Raw genomic sequence first — 18,946 nt, 5'->3', positions numbered from 1 at the left:
GAAAAGTTCATTTATAGTCACTCATGCCTTTGAAAGCCTTATTACTCGATTTAAACGGCTTTGTATTCTCATTATTCATTTTAAGTTGAATTTTCTTAAATTTTTGGTTAAAACAGATTATAATTGAATGTTTGCCCTGGGAAATATGAAGCAAAAACCATCGATTGACAAGAAACGTCCATTTATAGTCACTCACGCCTTCAAAAGCCTTATTACTCACTTTAAACGATTTTATAATCTCATTATTGATTTTATCTTGAATTTTCTTACATTTTTTGTTAAAATATATTATATTTGATTGTTTGCCTCGGGAAAACGTGAGGCTAAAACCCTTCGTTGACAAGAAAAGCCCATTCATAGTCACTCTTGCCTTCAAAAGCCTTATTACTGGCTTAATATGGTTTTATAATCTCATAATTGAATTTAAGTTGAATGTTTTTTTTATTTTCGATTAAGATAGTTTATATGTAAATGTTTGCCTCGAGAAACGCAAAGCGAAAGCCATCCATTGACAAGAAAAGTGCATTTATAGTCACTCATGCCTTCGAAAGCCTTATTACTCGCTTTCAATGGTTTTATAATCTGATTATTGATTTTAAGCTGAATTTTTTTACGTTTTTGGTTAAAACAAAATATAATTGAATGTTTGCCTCTGGAAACTTGAAGTAAATACCATCGATTGACAAGAAAAGTCTGTTTATACTCACTCGTGTCTCCGAAAGCCTTATTGCTCTCTTTAATTGCTTTTATAATTTCATTACTTATTTTATGCTGAATTTTTTTACATTTGTTAAGAGAAATTATAATTGTATGTTTACCTCGAGAAATGTGAGGCTAAAACCCTCCGTTGACAGGAAAAGTTCATTTATAGTCACTCATGCCTTTGAAAGCCTTATTACTCGATTTAAACGGCTTTGTATTCTCATTATTCATTTTAAGTTGAATTTTCTTAAATTTTTGGTTAAAACATATTATAATTGAATGTTTGCCTCGGGAAATATGAAGCAAAAGCCATCGATTGACAAGAAAAGTCCATTTATAGTCACTCATGCGTTCAAAAGCCTTATTACTCACTTTAAACGATTTTATAATCTCATTATTGATTTTATCTTGAATTTTCTTACATTTTTTGTTAAAATATATTATATTTGATTGTTTGCCTTGGGATAACGTGAGGCTAAAACCCTTCGTTGACAAGAAAAGCCCATTCATAGCCACTTTTGCCTTCAAAAGCCTTATTACTGGCTTAATATGGTTTTATAATCGCATAATTGATTTTAAGTTGAATTTTTTTTTTATTTTCAAATAAGATAGATTATAATCAAATATTTACCTCAAGAAACGCGAAGCGAAAGCCATCCATTGACAAGAAAAGTGCATTTATAGTCAGTCATGCCTTCGGAAGCCTTATTACTCGCTTTAAATGGTTTTATAATTTGATTATTGATTTTAAGCTGAATTTTTTTATATTTTTGGTTTAAAAAAAATATAATTGAATGTTTGCCTCAGGAAACTAGAAGTGAATACCATCGATTGACAAGAAAAGTCCGTTTATACTCATTCATGTCTCCAAAAACATTATTGCTCGCTTTAATTGGTTTTACAATCTCATTATTGATTTTATGTTGAATTTTTTTACATTTTTTAAGACAAATTATAATTGTAAGTTTACCTCGAGAAATGTGAGGCTAAAACCCTGCGTTGACAGGAAAAGTTCATTTATAGTCACTCATGCCTTTGAAAGCCTTATTACTCGATTTAAACGGCTTTGTATTCTCATTATTCATTTTAAGTTGAATTTTCTTAAATTTTTGGTTAAAACATATTATAATTGAATGTTTGCCTCGGGAAATATGAAGCAAAAGATTGACAAGAAAAGTCCACTTATAGTTACTCATGCCTTCAAAAGCCTTATTACTCACTTTAAACGATTTTATAATCTCATTATTGATTTTATCTTGAATTTTCTTACATTTTTTGTTAAAATATATTATATTTGATTGTTTGCCTTGGGATAACGCGAGGCTAAAACCCTTCGTTGACAAGAAAAGCCCATTCATAGTCATTCTTGCCTTCAAAAGCCTTAATACTGGCTTAATATGGTTTTATAATCTCATAATTGAATTTAAGTTGAATGTATTTTTGATTTTCGATTAAGATAGTTTATATGTAAATGTTTGCCTCGAGAAACGCGAAGCGAAAGCCATCCATTGACAAGAAAAGTGCATTTATAGTCACTCATGCCTTCGAAAGCCTTATTACTCGCTTTAAATGGTTTTATAATCTGATTAATGATTTTAAGCTGAATTTTTTTACGTTTTTGGTTAAAACAAAATATAATTAAATGTTTGCCTTTGGAAACTTGAAGTGAATACCATCGATTGACAAGAAAAGTCTGTTCATACTCACTCGTGTCTCCGAAAGCCTTATTGCTCTCTTTAATTCGTTTTATAATTTCATTATTGATTTTATGCTGAATTTTTTTGCATTTTTTCAAGAAAAATTATAATTGTATGTTTACGTCGAGAAATGTAAGGCTAAAACCCTCCGTTGACAGGAAAAGTTCATTTATAGTCACTCATGCCTTTGAAAGCCTTATTACTCGATTTAAACGGCTTTGTATTCTCATTATTCATTTTAAGTTGACTTTTCTTAAATTTTTGGTTAAAACATCTTATAATTGAATGTTTACCTCGGGAAATATGAAGCAAAAGATTGACAAGAAAAGTCGATTTATAGTCATTCATGCCTTCAAAAGCCTTATTACTCACTTTAAACGATTTTATAATCTCATTATTGATTTTATCTTGAATTTTCTTACATTTTTTGTTAAAATATATTATATTTGATTGTTTGCCTTGGGATAACGTGAGGCTAAAACCCTTCGTTGATAAGAAAAGCCCATTCATAGCCACTTTTGCCTTCAAAAGCCTTATTACAGGCTTAATATGGTTTTATAATCGCATAATTGATTTTAAGTTGAATTTTTTTTTATTTTCAAATAAGATAGATTATAATCAAATATTTACCTCAAGAAACGCGAAGCGAAAGCCATCCATTGATAAGAAAAGTGCATTTATAGTCAGTCATGCCTTCGGAAGCCTTATTACTCGCTTTAAATTGTTTTATAATTTGATTATTGATTTTAAGCTGAATTTTTTTATATTTTTGGTTAAAAAAAATATAATGTTTGCCTCAGGAAACTAGAAGTGAATACCATCGATTGACAAGAAAAGTCCGTTTATACTCACTCATGTCTCCAAAAGCTTTATTGCTCGCTTTAATTGGTTTTACAATCTCATTATTGATTTTATGTTGAATTTGTTTACATTTTTTAAGACAAATTATAATTGTAAGTTTACCTCGAGAAATGTGAGGCTAAAACCCTCCGTTGACAGGAAAAGTTCATTTATAGTCACTCATGCCTTTGAAAGCCTTATTACTCGATTTAAACGGCTTTGTATTCTCATTATTCATTTTAAGTTGAATTTTCTTAAATTTTTGGTTAAAACATATTATAATTGAATGTTTGCCTCGGGAAATATGAAGCAAAAGATTGACAAGAAAAGTCCATTTATAGTCATTCATGCCTTCAAAAGCCTTATTACTCACTTTAAACGATTTTATAATCTCATTATTGATTTTATCTTGAATTTTCTTACATTTTTTGTTAAAATATATTATATTTGATTGTTTGCCTTGGGATAACGTGAGGCTAAAACCCTTCGTTGATAAGAAAAGCCCATTCATAGCCACTTTTGCCTTCAAAAGCCTTATTACAGGCTTAATATGGTTTTATAATCGTATAATTGATTTTAAGTTGAATTTTTTTTTATTTTCAAATAAGATAGATTATAATCAAATATTTACCTCAAGAAACGCGAAGCGAAAGCCATCCATTGATAAGAAAAGTGCATTTATAGTCAGTCATGCCTTCGGAAGCCTTATTACTCGCTTTAAATTGTTTTATAATTTGATTATTGATTTTAAGCTGAATTTTTTGATATTTTTGGTTAAAAAAAAATATAATTGAATGTTTGCCTCAGGAAACTAGAAGTCAATACCATCGATTGACAAGAAAAGTCCGTTTATACTCACTCATGTCTCCAAAAACCTTATTGCTCGCTTTAATTGGTTTTACAATCTCATTATTGATTTTATGTTGAATTTGTTTACATTTTTTAAGACAAATTATAATTGTAAGTTTACCTCGAGAAATGTGAGGCTAAAACCCTCCGTTGACAGGAAAAGTTCATTTATAGTCACTCATGCCTTTGAAAGCCTTATTACTCGATTTAAACGGCTTTGTATTCTCATTATTCATTTTAAGTTGAATTTTCTTAAATTTTTGGTTAAAACATATTATAATTGAATGTTTGCCTCGAGAAATATGAAGCAAAAGATTGACAAGAAAAGTCCATTTATAGTCATTCATGCCTTCAAAAGCCTTATTACTCACTTTAAACGATTTTATAATCTCATTATTGATTTTATCTTGAATTTTCTTACATTTTTTGTTAAAATATATTATATTTGATTGTTTGCCTTGGGATAACGTGAGGCTAAAACCCTTCGTTGATAAGAAAAGCCCATTCATAGCCACTTTTGCCTTCAAAAGCCTTATTACAGGCTTAATATGGTTTTATAATCGCATAATCGATTTTAAGTTGAATTTTTTTTTATTTTCAAATAAGATAGATTATAATCAAATATTTACCTCAAGAAACGCGAAGAGAAAGCCATCCATTGATAAGAAAAGTGCATTTATAGTCAGTCATGCCTTCGGAAGCCTTATTACTCGCTTTAAATTGTTTTATAATTTGATTATTGATTTTAAGCTGAATTTTTTGATATTTTTGGTTAAAAAAAAATATAATTGAATGTTTGCCTCAGGAAACTAGAAGTGAATACCATCGATTGACAAGAAAAGTCCGTTTATACTCACTCATGTCTCCAAAAACCTTATTGCTCGCTTTAATTGGTTTTACAATCTCATTATTGGTTTTATGTTGAATTTGTTTACATTTTTTAAGACAAATTATAATTGTAAGTTTACCTCGAGAAATATGAGGCTAAAACCCTCCGTTGACAGGAAAAGTTCATTTATAGTCACTCATGCCTTTGAAAGCCTTATTACTCTATTTAAACGGCTTTGTATTCTCATTATTCATTTTAAGTTGAATTTTCTTAAATTTTTGGTTAAAACATATTATAATTGAATGTTTGCCTCGGGAAATATGAAGCAAAAGATTGACAAGAAAAGTCCATTTATAGTCACTCATGCCTTCAAAAGCCTTATTACTCATTTTAAACGATTTTATAACCTCATTATTGATTTTATCTTGAATTTTCTTACATTTTTTGTTAAAATATATTATATTTGATTGTTTGCCTTGGGATAACGTGAGGCTCAAACCCTTCGTTGACAAGAAAAGCCCATTCATAGTCTCTCTTGCCTTCAAAAGCCTTATTACTAGCTTAATATGGTTTTATAATCTCATAATTGAATTTAAGTTGAATGTTTTTTTTATTTTCGATTAAGATAGTTTGCATGTAAATGTTTGCCTCGAGAAACGCGAAGCGAAAGCCATCCATTGACAAGAAAAGTGCATTTATAGTCACTCATGCCTTTGAAAGCCTTATTACTCGCTTTAAATGGTTTTATAATCTGATTATTAATTTTAAGCTGAATTTTTTTACTTTTTTGGTTAAAACAAAATATAATTGAATGTTTGCCTCGGGAAACTTGAAGTGAATACCATCGATTGACAAGAAAAGTCTGTTTATACTCACTTGTGTCTCCAAAAGCTTTATTGCTCGCTTTAATTGGTTTTACAATCTCATTATTGATTTTATGTTGAATTTGTTTACATTTTTAAGATAAATTATAATTGTAAGTTTACCTCGAGAAATGTGAGGCTAAAACCCTCCGTTGACAAGAAAAGTTCATTTATAGTCACTCATGCCTTTGAAAGCCTTATTACTCGATTTAAACGGCTTTGTACTCTCATTATTCATTTTAAGTTGAATTTTCTTAAATTTTTGGTTCAAACAGATTATAATTGAATGTTTGCCCTGGGAAATATGAAGCAAAAACTATCGATTGACAAGAAAAGTCCATTTATAGTCACTCACGCCCTCAAAAGCCTTATTTCTCACTTTAAACAATTTTATAATCTCATTATTGATTTTATCTTGAATTTTCTTACATTTTTTGTTAAAATATATTATATTTGATTGTTTGCCTCGAGAAAACGTGAGGCTAAAACCCTTCGTTAACAAGAAAAGCCCATTCATAGTCACTCTTGCCTTCAAAAGCCTTATTACTGGCTTAATATGGTTTTATAATCTCATAATTGAATTTCAGTTGAATGTTTTTTTGATTTTCGATTAAGATAGTTTATATGTAAATGTTTACCTCGAGAAACGCGAAGCGAAAGCCATCCATTGATAAGAAAAGTGCATTTATAGTCACTCATGCCTTCGAAAGCCTTATTACTCGCTTTAAATGGTTTTATAATCTGATTATTGATTTTAAGCTGAATTTTTTTACATTTTTGGTTAAAACAAAATATAACTGAATGTTTGCCTTGGGAAACTTGAAGTGAATACCATCGACTGACAAGAAAAGTCTGTTTATACTCACTCGTGTCTCCAAAAGCTTTATTGCTCGCTTTAATTGGTTTTACAATCTCATTATTGATTTTATGTTGAATTTGTTTACATTTTTAAGACAAATTATAATTGTAAGTTTACCTCGAGAAATGTGAGGCTAAAACCCTCCGTTGACAGGAAAAGTTCATTTATAGTCACTCATGCCTTTGAAAGCCTTATTACTCGATTTAAACGGCTTTGTATTCTCATTATTCATTTTAAGTTGAATTTTCTTAAATTTTTGGTTAAAACATATTATAATTGAATGTTTACCTCGGGAAATATGAAGCAAAAGATTGACAAGAAAAGTCCACTTATAGTTACTCATGCCTTCAAAAGCCTTATTACTCACTTTAAACGATTTTATAATCTCATTATTGATTTTATCTTGAATTTTCTTACATTTTTTGTTAAAATATATTATATTTGATTGTTTGCCTTGGGATAACGTGAGGCTAAAACCCTTCGTTGATAAGAAAAGCCCATTCATAGCCACTTTTGCCTTCAAAAGCCTTATTACAGGCTTAATATGGTTTTATAATCGCATAATTGATTTTAAGTTGAATTTTTTTTTATTTTCAAATAAGATAGATTATAATCAAATATTTACCTCAAGAAACGCGAAGCGAAAGCCATCCATTGATAAGAAAAGTGCATTTATAGTCAGTCATGCCTTCGGAAGCCTTATTACTCGCTTTAAATTGTTTTATAATTTGATTATTGATTTTAAGCTGAATTTTTTTATATTTTTGGTTAAAAAAAATATAATGTTTGCCTCAGGAAACTAGAAGTGAATACCATCGATTGACAAGAAAAGTCCGTTTATACTCACTCATGTCTCCAAAAGCTTTATTGCTCGCTTTAATTGGTTTTACAATCTCATTATTGATTTTATGTTGAATTTGTTTACATTTTTTAAGACAAATTATAATTGTAAGTTTACCTCGAGAAATGTGAGGCTAAAACCCTCCGTTGACAGGAAAAGTTCATTTATAGTCACTCATGCCTTTGAAAGCCTTATTACTCGATTTAAACGGCTTTGTATTCTCATTATTCATTTTAAGTTGAATTTTCTTAAATTTTTGGTTAAAACATATTATAATTGAATGTTTGCCTCGGGAAATATGAAGCAAAAGATTGACAAGAAAAGTCCATTTATAGTCATTCATGCCTTCAAAAGCCTTATTACTCACTTTAAACGATTTTATAATCTCATTATTGATTTTATCTTGAATTTTCTTACATTTTTTGTTAAAATATATTATATTTGATTGTTTGCCTTGGGATAACGTGAGGCTAAAACCCTTCGTTGATAAGAAAAGCCCATTCATAGCCACTTTTGCCTTCAAAAGCCTTATTACAGGCTTAATATGGTTTTATAATCGCATAATTGATTTTAAGTTGAATTTTTTTTTATTTTCAAATAAGATAGATTATAATCAAATATTTACCTCAAGAAACGCGAAGCGAAAGCCATCCATTGATAAGAAAAGTGCATTTATAGTCAGTCATGCCTTCGGAAGCCTTATTACTCGCTTTAAATTGTTTTATAATTTGATTATTGATTTTAAGCTGAATTTTTTTAAATTTTTGGTTAAAAAAAAATATAATTGAATGTTTGCCTCAGGAAACTAGAAGTGAATACCATCGATTGACAAGAAAAGTCCGTTTATACTCACTCATGTCTCCAAAAACCTTATTGCTCGCTTTAATTGGTTTTACAATCTCATTATTGATTTTATGTTGAATTTGTTTACATTTTTTAAGACAAATTATAATTGTAAGTTTACCTCGAGAAATATGAGGCTAAAACCCTCCGTTGATAGGAAAAGTTCATTTATAGTCACTCATGCCTTTGAAAGCCTTATTACTCTATTTAAACGGCTTTGTATTCTCATTATTCATTTTAAGTTGAATTTTCTTAAATTTTTGGTTAAAACATATTATAATTGAATGTTTGCCTCGGGAAATATGAAGCAAAAGATTGACAAGAAAAGTCCATTTATAGTCACTCATGCCTTCAAAAGCCTTATTACTCATTTTAAACGATTTTATAACCTCATTATTGATTTTATCTTGAATTTTCTTACATTTTTTGTTAAAATATATTATATTTGATTGTTTGCCTTGGGATAACGTGAGGCTCAAACCCTTCGTTGACAAGAAAAGCCCATTCATAGTCTCTCTTGCCTTCAAAAGCCTTATTACTAGCTTAATATGGTTTTATAATCTCATAATTGAATTTAAGTTGAATGTTTTTTTGATTTTCGATTAAGATAGTTTGCATGTAAATGTTTGCCTCGAGAAACGCGAAGCGAAAGCCATCCATTGACAAGAAAAGTGCATTTATAGTCACTCATGCCTTTGAAAGCCTTATTACTCGCTTTAAATGGTTTTATAATCTGATTATTAATTTTAAGCTGAATTTTTTTACTTTTTTGGTTAAAACAAAATATAATTGAATGTTTGCCTCGGGAAACTTGAAGTGAATACCATCGATTGACAAGAAAAGTCTGTTTATACTCACTTGTGTCTCCAAAAGCTTTATTGCTCGCTTTAATTGGTTTTACAATCTCATTATTGATTTTATGTTGAATTTGTTTACATTTTTAAGATAAATTATAATTGTAAGTTTACCTCGAGAAATGTGAGGCTAAAACCCTCCGTTGACAAGAAAAGTTCATTTATAGTCACTCATGCCTTTGAAAGCCTTATTACTCGATTTAAACGGCTTTGTACTCTCATTATTCATTTTAAGTTGAATTTTCTTAAATTTTTGGTTCAAACAGATTATAATTGAATGTTTGCCCTGGGAAATATGAAGCAAAAACTATCGATTGACAAGAAAAGTCCATTTATAGTCACTCACGCCCTCAAAAGCCTTATTTCTCACTTTAAACGATTTTATAATCTCATTATTGATTTTATCTTGAATTTTCTTACATTTTTTGTTAAAATATATTATATTTGATTGTTTGCCTCGAGAAAACGTGAGGCTAAAACCCTTCGTTAACAAGAAAAGCCCATTCATAGTCACTCTTGCCTTCAAAAGCCTTATTACTGGCTTAATATGGTTTTATAATCTCATAATTGAATTTAAGTTGAATGTTTTTTTGATTTTCGATTAAGATAGTTTATATGTAAATGTTTACCTCGAGAAACGCGAAGCGAAAGCCATCCATTGATAAGAAAAGTGCATTTATAGTCACTCATGCCTTCGAAAGCCTTATTACTCGCTTTAAATGGTTTTATAATCTGATTATTGATTTTAAGCTGAATTTTTTTACATTTTTGGTTAAAACAAAATATAACTGAATGTTTGCCTTGGGAAACTTGAAGTGAATACCATCGACTGACAAGAAAAGTCTGTTTATACTCACTCGTGTCTCCAAAAGCTTTATTGCTCGCTTTAATTGGTTTTACAATCTCATTATTGATTTTATGTTGAATTTGTTTACATTTTTAAGACAAATTATAATTGTAAGTTTACCTCGAGAAATGTGAGGCTAAAACCCTCCGTTGACAGGAAAAGTTCATTTATAGTCACTCATGCCTTTGAAAGCCTTATTACTCGATTTAAACGGCTTTGTATTCTCATTATTCATTTTAAGTTGAATTTTCTTAAATTTTTGGTTAAAACATATTATAATTGAATGTTTGCCTCGGGAAATATGAAGCAAAAGATTGACAAGAAAAGTCCATTTATAGTCATTCATGCCTTCAAAAGCCTTATTACTCACTTTAAACCATTTTATAATCTCATTATTGATTTTATCTTGAATTTTCTTACATTTTTTGTTAAAATATATTATATTTGATTGTTTGCCTTGGGATAACGTGAGGCTAAAACCCTTCGTTGATAAGAAAAGCCCATTCATAGCCACTTTTGCCTTCAAAAGCCTTATTACAAGCTTAATATGGTTTTATAATCGTATAATTGATTTTAAGTTGAATTTTTTTTTATTTTCAAATAAGATAGATTATAATCAAATATTTACCTCAAGAAACGCGAAGCGAAAGCCATCCATTGATCAGAAAAGTGCATTTATAGTCAGTCATGCCTTCGGAAGCCTTATTACTCGCTTTAAATTGTTTTATAATTTGATTATTGATTTTAAGCTGAATTTTTTGATATTTTTGGATAAAAAAAAATATAATTGAATGTTTGCCTCAGGAAACTAGAAGTGAATACCATCGATTGACAAGAAAAGTCCGTTTATACTCACTCATGTCTCCAAAAACCTTATTGCTCGCTTTAATTGGTTTTACAATCTCATTATTGATTTTATGTTGAATTTGTTTACATTTTTTAAGACAAATTATAATTGTAAGTTTACCTCGAGAAATGTGAGGCTAAAACCCTCCGTTGACAGGAAAAGTTCATTTATAGTCACTCATGCCTTTGAAAGCCTTATTACTCGATTTAAACGGCTTTGTATTCTCATTATTCATTTTAAGTTGAATTTTCTTAAATTTTTGGTTAAAACATATTATAATTGAATGTTTGCCTCGGGAAATATGAAGCAAAAGCCATCGATTGACAAGAAAAGTCCATTTATAGTCACTCATGCGTTCAAAAGCCTTATTACTCACCTTAAACGGTTTTATAATCTCATTATTGATTTTATCTTGAATTTTCTTACATTTTTGGTTAAAATATATTATATTTGATTGTTTGCCTTGGCATAACGTGAGGCTAAAACCCTTCGTTGACAAGAAAAGCCCATTCATAGCCATTTTTGCCTTCAAAAGCCTTATTACTGGCTAAATATGGTTTTATAATCGCATAATTGATTTTGAGTTGAATTTTTTTTTATTTTCAAATAAGATAGATTATAATAAAATATTTACCTCAAGAAACGCGAAGCGAAAGCCATCCATTGACAAGAAAAGTGCATTTATAGTCACACATGCCTTCGAAAGCCTTATTACTCGCTTCAAATGGTTTTATAATTTGATTATTGATTTTAAGCTAAATTTTTTTTATATTTTTGGTTAAAATAAAATATAATTGAATGTTTGCCTCGGGAAACTAGAAGTGAATACCATCGATTGACAAGAAAAGTCCGTTCATACTCACTCATGTCTCCAAAAGCCTTATTGCTCTCTTTAATTCGTTTTACAATCTCATTATTGATTTTATGTTGAATTTTTTAACATTTTTTAAGACAAATTATAATTGTAAGTTTACCTCGAGAAAGGTGAGGCTAAAACCCTCCGTTGACAGGAGAAGTTCATTTATAGTCACTCATGCCTTTGAAAGCCTTATTACTCGATTTAAACGGCTTTGTATTCTCATTATTCATTTTAAGTTGAATTTTCTTAAATTTTTGGTTCAAACAGATTATAATTGAATGTTTGCCCTGGGAAATATGAAGCAAAAACTATCGATTGACAAGAAAAGTCCATTTATAGTCACTCACGCCCTCAAAAGCCTTATTACTCACTTTAAACGATTTGATAATCTCATTATTGTTTTTATCTTGAATTTTCTTACATTTTTTGTTAAAATATATTATATTTGATTGTTTGCCTCGAGAAAACGTTAGGCTAAAACCCTTCGTTGACAAGAAACGCCCATTCATAGTCACTTTTTCCTTCAAAAGCCTTATTACTGGCTTAATATGGTTTTATAATCTCATAATTGAATTTAAGTTGAATGTTTTTTTGATTTTCGATTAAGATAGTTTATATGTAAATGTTTCCCTCGAGAAACGCGAAGCGAAAGCCATCCATTGACAAGAAAAGTGCATTTATAGTCACTCATGCCTTCGAAAGCCTTATTACTCGCTTTAAATGGTTTTATAATCTGATTATTGATTTTAAGCTGAATTTTTTTACATTTTTGGTTAAAACAAAATATAATTGAATGTTTGCCTCGGGAAACTTGAAGTGAATACCATCGATTGACAAGAAAAGTCCGTTCATACTCACTCATGTCTCCAAAAGCCTTATTGCTCTCTTTAATTGGTTTTACAATCTCATTATTGATTTTATGTTGAATTTTTTAACATTTTTTAAGACAAATTATAATTGTAAGTTTACCTCGAGAAATGTGAGGCTAAAACCCTCCGTTGACAGGAGAAGTTCATTTATAGTCACTCATGCCTTTGAAAGCCTTATTACACGATTTAAACGGCTTTGTATTCTCATTATTCATTTTAAGTTGAATTTTCTTAAATTTTTGGTTCAAACAGATTATAATTGAATGTTTGCCCTGGGAAATATGAAGCAAAAACTATCGATTGACAAGAAAAGTCCATTTATAGTCACTCACGCCCTCAAAAGCCTTATTACTCACTTTAAACGATTTTATAATCTCATTATTGATTTTATCTTGAATTTTCTTACATTTTTTGTTAAAATATATTATATTTGATTGTTTGCCTTGGGATAACGTGAGGCTAAAACCCTTCGTTGATAAGAAAAGCCCATTCATAGCCACTTTTGCCTTCAAAAGCCTTATTACAGGCTTAATATGGTTTTATAATCGCATAATTGATTTTAAGTTGAATTTTTTTTTATTTTCAAATAAGATAGATTATAATCAAATATTTACCTCAAGAAACGCGAAGCGAAAGCCATCCATTGATCAGAAAAGTGCATTTATAGTCAGTCATGCCTTCGGAAGCCTTATTACTCGCTTTAAATTGTTTTATAATTTGATTATTGATTTTAAGCTGAATTTTTTGATATTTTTGGATAAAAAAAAATATAATTGAATGTTTGCCTCAGGAAACTAGAAGTGAATACCATCGATTGACAAGAAAAGTCCGTTTATACTCACTCATGTCTCCAAAAACCTTATTGCTCGCTTTAATTGGTTTTACAATCTCATTATTGATTTTATGTTGAATTTGTTTACATTTTTTAAGACAAATTATAATTGTAAGTTTACCTCGAGAAATGTGAGGCTAAAACCCTCCGTTGACAGGAAAAGTTCATTTATAGTCACTCATGCCTTTGAAAGCCTTATTACTCGATTTAAACGGCTTTGTATTCTCATTATTCATTTTAAGTTGAATTTTCTTAAATTTTTGGTTAAAACATATTATAATTGAATGTTTGCCTCGGGAAATATGAAGCAAAAGCCATCGATTGACAAGAAAAGTCCATTTATAGTCACTCATGCGTTCAAAAGCCTTATTACTCACCTTAAACGGTTTTATAATCTCATTATTGATTTTATCTTGAATTTTCTTACATTTTTGGTTAAAATATATTATATTTGATTGTTTGCCTTGGCATAACGTGAGGCTAAAACCCTTCGTTGACAAGAAAAGCCCATTCATAGCCATTTTTGCCTTCAAAAGCCTTATTACTGGCTAAATATGGTTTTATAATCGCATAATTGATTTTGAGTTGAATTTTTTTTTATTTTCAAATAAGATAGATTATAATAAAATATTTACCTCAAGAAACGCGAAGCGAAAGCCATCCATTGACAAGAAAAGTGCATTTATAGTCACACATGCCTTCGAAAGCCTTATTACTCGCTTCAAATGGTTTTATAATTTGATTATTGATTTTAAGCTAAATTTTTTTTATATTTTTGGTTAAAATAAAATATAATTGAATGTTTGCCTCGGGAAACTAGAAGTGAATACCATCGATTGACAAGAAAAGTCCGTTCATACTCACTCATGTCTCCAAAAGCCTTATTGCTCTCTTTAATTCGTTTTACAATCTCATTATTGATTTTATGTTGAATTTTTTAACATTTTTTAAGACAAATTATAATTGTAAGTTTACCTCGAGAAAGGTGAGGCTAAAACCCTCCGTTGACAGGAGAAGTTCATTTATAGTCACTCATGCCTTTGAAAGCCTTATTACTCGATTTAAACGGCTTTGTATTCTCATTATTCATTTTAAGTTGAATTTTCTTAAATTTTTGGTTCAAACAGATTATAATTGAATGTTTGCCCTGGGAAATATGAAGCAAAAACTATCGATTGACAAGAAAAGTCCATTTATAGTCACTCACGCCCTCAAAAGCCTTATTACTCACTTTAAACGATTTGATAATCTCATTATTGTTTTTATCTTGAATTTTCTTACATTTTTTGTTAAAATATATTATATTTGATTGTTTGCCTCGAGAAAACGTTAGGCTAAAACCCTTCGTTGACAAGAAACGCCCATTCATAGTCACTTTTTCCTTCAAAAGCCTTATTACTGGCTTAATATGGTTTTATAATCTCATAATTGAATTTAAGTTGAATGTTTTTTTGATTTTCGATTAAGATAGTTTATATGTAAATGTTTCCCTCGAGAAACGCGAAGCGAAAGCCATCCATTGACAAGAAAAGTGCATTTATAGTCACTCATGCCTTCGAAAGCCTTATTACTCGCTTTAAATGGTTTTATAATCTGATTATTGATTTTAAGCTGAATTTTTTTACATTTTTGGTTAAAACAAAATATAATTGAATGTTTGCCTCGGGAAACTTGAAGTGAATACCATCGATTGACAAGAAAAGTCCGTTCATACTCACTCATGTCTCCAAAAGCCTTATTGCTCTCTTTAATTGGTTTTACAATCTCATTATTGATTTTATGTTGAATTTTTTAACATTTTTTAAGACAAATTATAATTGTAAGTTTACCTCGAGAAATGTGAGGCTAAAACCCTCCGTTGACAGGAGAAGTTCATTTATAGTCACTCATGCCTTTGAAAGCCTTATTACACGATTTAAACGGCTTTGTATTCTCATTATTCATTTTAAGTTGAATTTTCTTAAATTTTTGGTTCAAACAGATTATAATTGAATGTTTGCCCTGGGAAATATGAAGCAAAAACTATCGATTGACAAGAAAAGTCCATTTATAGTCACTCACGCCCTCAAAAGCCTTATTACTCACTTTAAACGATTTTATAATCTCATTATTGATTTTATCTTGAATTTTCTTACATTTTTTGTTAAAATATATTATATTTGATTGTTTGCCTTGGGATAACGTGAGGCTAAAACCCTTCGTTGATAAGAAAAGCCCATTCATAGCCACTTTTGCCTTCAAAAGCCTTATTACAGGCTTAATATGGTTTTATAATCGCATAATTGATTTTAAGTTGAATTTTTTTTTATTTTCAAATAAGATAGATTATAATCAAATATTTACCTCAAGAAACGCGAAGCGAAAGCCATCCATTGATCAGAAAAGTGCATTTATAGTCAGTCATGCCTTCGGAAGCCTTATTACTCGCTTTAAATTGTTTTATAATTTGATTATTGATTTTAAGCTGAATTTTTTGATATTTTTGGATAAAAAAAAATATAATTGAATGTTTGCCTCAGGAAACTAGAAGTGAATACCATCGATTGACAAGAAAAGTCCGTTTATACTCACTCATGTCTCCAAAAACCTTATTGCTCGCTTTAATTGGTTTTACAATCTCATTATTGATTTTATGTTGAATTTGTTTACATTTTTTAAGACAAATTATAATTGTAAGTTTACCTCGAGAAATGTGAGGCTAAAACCCTCCGTTGACAGGAAAAGTTCATTTATAGTCACTCATGCCTTTGAAAGCCTTATTACTCTATTTAAACGGCTTTGTATTCTCATTATTCATTTTAAGTTGAATTTTCTTAAATTTTCGGTTAAAACATATTATAATTGAATGTTTGCCTCGTAAAATATGAAGCAAAAGATTGACAAGAAAATTCCATTTATAGTCACTCATGCCTTCAAAAGCGTTATTACTCATTTTAAACGATTTTATAACCTCATTATTGATTTTATCTTGAATTTTCTTACATTTTTTGTTAAAATATATTATATTTGATTGTTTGCCTTGGGATAACGTGAGGCTCAAACCCTTCGTTGACAAGAAAAGCCCATTCATAGTCTCTCTTGCCTTCAAAAGCCTTATTACTAGCTTAATATGGTTTTATAATCTCATAATTGATTTTATGTTGAATGTTTTTTTGATTTTCGATTAAGATAGTTTGCATGTAAATGTTTGCCTCTAGAAACGCGAAGCGAAAGCCATCCATTGATAAGAAAAGTGCATTTATAGTCACTCATGCCTTCGAAAGCCTTATTACTCGCTTTAAATGGTTTTATAATCTGATTATTGATTTTAAGCTGAATTTTTTTACATTTTTGGTTAAAACAAAATATAATTGAATGTTTGCCTTGGGAAACTTGAAGTGAATACCATCGATTGACAAGAAAAGTCTGTTTATACTCACTCGTGTCTCCAAAAGCTTTATTGCTCGCTTTAATTGGTTTTACAATCTCATTATTTATTTTATGTTGAATTTGTTTACATTTTTAAGACAAATTATAATTGTAAGTTTACCTCGAGAAATGTGAGGCTAAAACCCTCCGTTGACAGGAAAAGTTCATTTATAGTCACTCATGCCTTTGAAAGCCTTATTACTCGATTTAAACGGCTTTGTATTCTCATTATTCATTTTAAGTTGAATTTTCTTAAATTTTTGGTTAAAACATATTATAATTGAATGTTTGCCTCGGGAAATATGAAGCAAAAGCCATCGATTGACAAGAAAAGTCCATTTATAGTCACTCATGCGTTCAAAAGCCTTATTACTCACCTTAAACGGTTTTATAATCTCATTATTGATTTTATCTTGAATTTTCTTACATTTTTGGTTAAAATATATTATATTTGATTGTTTGCCTTGGGATAACGTGAGGCTAAAACCCTTCGTTGACAAGAAAAGCCCATTCATAGCCATTTTTGCCTTCAAAAGCCTTATTACTGGCTAAATATGGTTTTATAATCGCATAATTGATTTTGAGTTGAATTTTTTTTTATTTTCAAATAAGATAGATTATAATAAAATGTTTACCTCAAGAAACGCGAAGCGAAAGCCATCCATTGACAAGAAAAGTGCATTTATAGTCACACATGCCTTCGAAAGCCTTATTACTCGCTTCAAATGGTTTTATAATTTGATTATTGATTTTAAGCTAAATTTTTTTTATATTTTTGGTTAAAATAAAATATAATTGAATGTTTGCCTCGGGAAACTAGAAGTGAATACCATCGATTGACAAGAAAAGTCCGTTCATACTCACTCATGTCTCCAAAAGCCTTATTGCTCTCTTTAATTGGTTTTACAATCTCATTATTGATTTTATGTTGAATTTTTTAACATTTTTTAAGACAAATTATAATTGTAAGTTTACCTCGAGAAATGTGAGGCTAAAACCCTCCGTTGACAGGAGAAGTTCATTTATAGTCACTCATGCCTTTGAAAGCCTTATTACTCGATTTAAACGGCTTTGTATTCTCATTATTCATTTTAAGTTGAATTTTCTTAAATTTTTGGTTCAAACAGATTATAATTGAATGTTTGCCCTGGGAAATATGAAGCAAAAACTATCGATTGACAAGAAAAGTCCATTTATAGTCACTCACGCCCTCAAAAGCCTTATTACTCACTTTAAACGATTTTATAATCTCATTATTGATTTTATCTTGAATTTTCTTACATTTTTGGTTAAAATATATTATATTTGATTGTTTGCCTTGGGATAACGTGAGGCTAAAACCCTTCGTTGACAAGAAAAGCCCATTCATAGCCATTTTTGCCTTCAAAAGCCTTATTACTGGCTAAATATGGTTTTATAATCGCATAATTGATTTTGAGTTGAATTTTTTTTTATTTTCAAATAAGATAGATTATAATAAAATGTTTACCTCAAGAAACGCGAAGCGAAAGCCATCCATTGACAAGAAAAGTGCATTTATAGTCACACATGCCTTCGAAAGCCTTATTACTCGCTTCAAATGGTTTTATAGTTTGATTATTGATTTTAAGCTAAATTTTTTTTATATTTTTGGTTAAAATAAAATATAATTGAATGTTTGCCTCGGGAAACTAGAAGTGAATACCATCGCTTGACAAGAAAAGTCCGTTCATACTCACTCATGTCTCCAAAAGCCTTATTGCTCTCTTTAATTGGTTTTACAATCTCATTATTGATTTTATGTTGAATTTTTTAACATTTTTTAAGACAAATTATAATTGTAAGTTTACCTCGAGAAATGTGAGGCTAAAACCCTCCGTTGACAGGAGAAGTTCATTTATAGTCACTCATGCCTTTGAAAGCCTTATTACTCGATTTAAACGGCTTTGTATTCTCATTATTCATTTTAAGTTGAATTTTCTTAAATTTTTGGTTCAAACAGATTATAATTGAATGTTTGCCCTGGGAAATATGAAGCAAAAACTATCGATTGACAAGAAAAGTCCATTTATAGTCACTCACGCCCTCAAAAGCCTTATTACTCACTTTAAACGATTTTATAATCTCA

Source organism: Theobroma cacao, chromosome 2, assembly GCF_053813885.1.
Source record: "Theobroma cacao isolate CCN51 chromosome 2, ASM5381388v1, whole genome shotgun sequence".
In the NCBI taxonomy this organism is placed as follows: Eukaryota; Viridiplantae; Streptophyta; class Magnoliopsida; order Malvales; family Malvaceae; genus Theobroma; species Theobroma cacao.
Note: the sequence above shows the minus strand (reverse complement) of the source record.